The sequence below is a fragment of the Papio anubis genome, chromosome 20 (assembly GCF_008728515.1).
Source record: "Papio anubis isolate 15944 chromosome 20, Panubis1.0, whole genome shotgun sequence".
NCBI lineage: Eukaryota > Metazoa > Chordata > Mammalia > Primates > Cercopithecidae > Papio > Papio anubis.
Genome location: NC_044995.1, coordinates 42635247 through 42641034, shown reverse-complemented (window position 1 = coordinate 42641034; position 5788 = coordinate 42635247).

The following is a 5788-nucleotide window of genomic DNA, read 5'->3' as shown; positions in this document are numbered from 1 at the left end:
TATGGCTATTTCATTGTTCTTCTTTTAAATTTATTTATTTTGAGATGGGGTCTCCCTATGTTGCCTTCAAGTGATTCTCCTGCCTCAGGCTCTCGAGTAGCTAGGACTACAGGCACATGCCACCACACCCAGCTAGTTTTTATATTTTTAGTAGACACAGGGTTTCACCGTGTTGGCCAGGATGGTCTCGATCTCTTGACCTCGTGATCCTCCCACCTTGGCCTCCCAAAGTGCTGGAATTACAGGCATGAGCCACCACGCCCGGCCCATTGGTGAGTTGTATAACTAGTACCTAAACATGTGGGTGGAATATGTATATTTTTAATTGTAGGATATCGGTTTTTTCATCTGGTTACACCGATCTTTCACATTGTATTTCAACTCTTTGTTTATATTTTCTTGACTTAGAGATATATTAGTTTTCACAAAAGCTCAAGGTGACAGGTACTGTCAGCATCTCTGTTTTGCATATGGGGAATCTGAGGCAAGAAAGTTGGGGTGTACTTGTCTGAGGTCAGCCTGTTAGCTGGTGGCAGTGTTTGCCTTTGACCCCTGTTGTCTGCCTCCGGAGCTTATACCTCCTTTATGCCCGGTGCAGGCACAGTTTTGTGGTCTCCAGGGTCTATAGCAGTGATTCCAGATTTTTGCCCTGGTGGTGCTTACTTTCTATTTGGGGTGGGGCATGTGATGAACCAGTAAACATATTGTGTATCAGATGGTGGTAAATGCAGTGGAAACAACTGTGGTGATGAGAGGCAGCATGTGGGTTGAAGGAAGCTATTGGGTGGGTAGGGAAAGCCTTGGATTGAAGCAGAGATGTCAGGGAACTGGAAGCACGCACCCTTAATCTGGGGAAGAGCACCCTTGGCAGCTCAAAGGCCACAAAAAAGAATTGTGCTTGGGGCAGCCATGCAGCAGCAGAGGGGCAGGTGTGGTGGAGTGAGGCAAGTTCGGGCATCGTGGACGATGAGGTCAGAGCTGTATCAGAGACTCGGTTCACAGGTGTGTCTGGCTAGTTAACTAGATCTTGAACAGAAGAGTGACAACTATCCAATTTCTTTCTTTTTTTTTTTTTTTGAGACGGAATCTCGCTCTGTCGCCCAGGCTGGAGTGCAGTGGCCAGATCTCAGCTCACTGCAAGCTCCGCCTCCCGGGTTCCCGCCATTCTCCTGCCTCAGCCTCCCGAGTAGCTGGGACTACAGGCGCCTGCCACGTCGCCCGGCTAGTTTTTTGTACTTTTTAGTAGAGACGGGGTTTCACCGTGTTAGCCAACATGGTCTCGATCTCCTGACCTCGTGATCCGCCCGTCTCAGCCTCTCGAAGTGCTGGGATTGCAGGCTTGAGCCACTGCGCCCGGCCAACTATCCAATTTCAATTTTCAGAAGGATCACAGTGGCTTCTGGATGGAGAGGCTAAAGAGGGAGGAGATATGAACAGAAGCCAGTTGGAAGGCCATTGCAGAATTCAAGTGAAATGTAATGGCAGCCAGGTTAAATAGGAGGAGGAGTGGTGTGGGAGAGAGTCACACTGATGAATATAATCGTAGTTTCATTTTCACTTCCAGACTGATCCTTTTATTGTCATCCCACTATTCTGCTTTGAACTGCTAATGAACAGTCGGATTTTCCCATTTTTCCTGATGATGAGCAGTGCTGCTGTAAGGTGTACGTGCCTTCTGGAGCACTCGTAAGTTTTTCCAGGAGTGTGAGGTTGTGGGTTGTATGGTCTCTGCATGTGTATCCTATCAGTATAACGCCAAAGTCATTTCTACAGTGGTTGTATAATAATCCTGTGTGTGTGTTTTAAAACAGATTTTTATTGAAATGTAACATACATATAGAAATGTGCTTAATTCGGCCAGGCGTGGTGGCTCACGTCTGTAATCCCAGCACTTTGGGAGGCCGAGGCTAGAGGATCACAAGGTCAGGAGTTCGAGACCAGCCTGTCCAACACTGAATTTATATTTAAATTCTACTCTACTGTTTTTAGTAGAGACTAAAAATACAAAAATTAGCCGGGCATGGTGGTGGGCATCTGTAATCCCAGCTACTCAGGAGGCTGAGGCAGGAGAATCACTTGAAACTGGGAGGTGGAGGTTGCAGTAAGGTGGGATCGTGCCACTGCACTCCAGCCTGGGCGACAGAGTGAGACTCCATTACAAAAAAAAAAAAAAAAAAAAAAGCGAGAAATGTGCTTAATTCAAAATTGTACAAACCAGTTACCACATGAACACTCACCTGAACACTTCCACGTAATCACCAGGTCAAGACAGTATTACCAGTATTCCAGATACCTCCTCGTTTTTCCCTCCAAATTACACACTCTGCTCTGTAGGTAACCAGTAGTCTGACTCTGACAGTATGGCTTGGCTTTCTGTTTTTGAGCCCTGTGCAAAAGCAACCATAGAGTATGCATTCTTTATTTTTTCCTTTTATCTGTTTTAATTTGCCCAATATTTTTATGAGATGATACATATTGTTTTCTGTGTCTCTAGTACATTTTATTCTGTTCCTTTGTTTGAATATTCCACAATTCATCCCAGCATCTTGTATTGATGACCGTTGGACTTTGCAGTTTGGGGTTATTGTGATGAATACTGCTATCAGCACATTTGAATATTTCTGGTCGTGCACAGTACCTGTATTTCTCTTGAGTGCATACCCTGGACAGACATGGCTGGGTCGCATGAGATGCATTTGTTCATTTTCAGCGGATGCTGCCAGTTTTCGACAGTTTATATTCGAACAAATTGTGTGGAGTTAGACAAGAGGATACTCACATTGCCTTCCTTGTCCGACTGATTTGTATACTCTGCATGGGAGCCCTTTGGACCTGTGTTTTGGAGATATTTTCTCCCGCTCTGTGGTGTGCCTCTTCATGTTACTGATTCTTTGGCCATGTTCAGATGACTGATTAGCCTATCAAAGGCATTCTTCCATTTCTTTATGGTGGCTTTGATTTCTGCTCTTTCCTTCTGATTCTTTGAGTTTCCATTTTTCTGCTGACGATGCAGGGCAGATGAGCCCCCAAATTGGGGGTGAGCCCAGGAGGGCTCTTGGCTTTGTTCAGGAAAGAATTCAAGAGCCAGCCGGTGGTAAAAGAAACTGGGTTTATTGAAGCAGCAGGGCACGGCAGAGTGGCTGCCCCTTGTGGAGCAGGGCTGACTCAGGCAGTATGCCCAGAGTAGCAGCACGTAGGCCATTGGCTAGCAGTATTTATACCCAGTTTTAATTACATGCAAATTAAGGGGTGGGCTATTCAGACAGCACTCCTCATTCACCTTCCGCCATGATTGTGAGGCCTCCCCAGCCATGTGGAACTGGGAGTCCATTAAACCTCTTGATGAATTACCCAGTCTCCGGTATGTCTTTATTAGCAACATGAGACACAGTTGCTGCGGCCCGTAAGTGACACATAATTTTAAGTCTGTTTCCTGCAGCTTTCCTATGAGTGGCCAGGGTTTTGATTTTTTTTTTTTTTTTTTTTGCATTTTCAAATTAAGAGTAGATGAGTCTGAGGGTCTTGCTCTAGCTCTGTCTCAGACCCCCCCACCAGCTGTCCCTCTTTCTTGCAGTTTACCTAACAGAGCCTTGGGGTGGGCATGTGTGGAACCATGGTGCTAAGATTTAATGCTTTTTCTCATTGTACTCATAGTTATGTTGCAATTTTGGCATTCTCTATGTCTTAAAGGCAGTGTTGCAGGTATAGCTTTGTGTAGAAGATTCGTAATTGTGGAGTTACTTCATAGCATTTGAGAGGAGATTTGGGGAGGTTGCTTACAACTCACTGGCCATTGGTTTTAGTTACCTGGAAGCCTCCTCACGTAAGTTTTTGGAGATACTTTGGCTGGATATTTTATTTTTTATTTTATTTTATTTTATTTTTTATTTTTTATTGTATTTATTTTAGTTTAGTTTAGTTTAGTTTATTTCTTGAGACAGAGTCTCTGTTGCCCAGGCTGGAGTGCAGTGGCATGATCTCAGCTCACTGCAACCTCCACCTCCCAGGTTCAAATGATTCTTGTGCCTTAGCCACCTGAGTAGCTGGGGTTACAGGTTTGCACCACCATGCCCAGCTAATTTTTGTATTTTTAGTAAAGTCAGGATTCCACCATGTTAGCCAGGCTGGTCTTGAACTCCTGACCTCAGGTGATCTGCCCGGGCCTCGGCCTCCCAAAATGTTGAGATTACAGGTGTGAGCTGCCACGCCTGGCCTGGATATGTTTAAAGAGGTCATTTCTTTGTCTTCTGGCCTCCACTGTTCCTGACTAAAAGTTAGTGTTATTCTTAACATTACTCCCCTGTGTGTAATGTGTTGCTTGTCACTGGCTCCTTTTCAGATAATTATCTTGGGTTTTCAACAGTTTGACTCTGTGTCTTGCAGTTTCCTGTGCATTTGCTTTGCCTGGGGATCCTTGAGATTCTTAAATCTGTGAACCACTGTCTTTCACAAGGAGGTATTTGGCCATTATTTCTTCATAATTTAATTGTGGTAAAATAAACATAACATGAGATTCACCGTTTTTATTTTTTTTTGTTTGTTTTTGTTTTTTGAGATGGAGTCTCGTTCTGTCACCCAGGCTAGAGTGCAGTGGCACAATCTTGGCTCACTGCAACCTCCGCGTCCTGGGTTCAAGCGATTCTCCTGCCTCAGCCTCCTGAGTAGCTGGGACTACAGGTTTGCACCACCATGCCCAGCTAATTTTTGTATTTTTAGTAGAAACAGAGTTTCACCATGTCGGCCAGGATGATCTCAATCTCTTGACCTCGTGATCCACCCGCCTCGGCCTCTCAAAGTGCTGGGATTACATGTGTAGAGCCACCGTGCCTGGCCCCATTTTAATCATTTTTTAGGTGTACTGTTCAGTGGCATTAAGTACACTGACAATATTGGCTACCACCACTATCCATTTTCAGATCTTTCTCTTCATTCCAAAAAATTCTGTAGCCATTAAGCAATCACTCCTCAACACTTCTACCTTCAGCCCCTGGTAACTTGTAGGTAATGTCCATGAATTTTGTCAGAAGTAGAATAAAAAAAATGTTGTTTCGTGTGCATCTGCCTTATTTCATTAAAAGTAATGTTTTCAAGGCTTATCCATGTTGTAGCATATATCAGAATTTCATTCCCTTTTATGGCTTAATAATATTCTATTGCATGTATGTGTTACGTTTTATTCATTCATCTATTGATGAATATTTGGGCTGTTTCTACCTCTTGGCTATTGTGAATCATACTGATATTGATGATTTTCTTTTTTCTTGAAATGGAGTCTCGCTCTGTCACCTAGGCTGGAGTGCAGTGGCGCGATCTGGGCTCACTGCAACCTCCGCCTCCTGGGTTCAAGCAGTTCTCCTGCCTCAGCCTCCCGAGTAGCTGGGTACTCGCCGAGTAGCCTGCCACCATGCCCGGCTACTTCTTGTATTTTTAGTAGAAACAGGGTTTCACCATCTTTGTCAGGCTGGTCTTGAACTCCTGACCTCAGGTGATATGCCCACCTCAGCCTCCCAAAGTGTTGAGATTACAGGCGTGAGCCACTGCGTCCAGCCTGAAGACAGCATTCTTAGCATCAAGGATGCAAAGTTGAGGCACAGGAGATCTATCCAAAGCAACCTCATTACACTGAGACTTCTTAGCCATTTCTCTACTTGATTAACCACCCTAGCCCACACCCTTGGCTTTATCCCATTAGCGCAGTTTTCTTGTCTGTCCAATTCAGTATATAAGTGTTTGGCTCTTAACTGCTTTTCTGGTTTATTTCCTTATGAGGATCCTCATGCCACGTAAA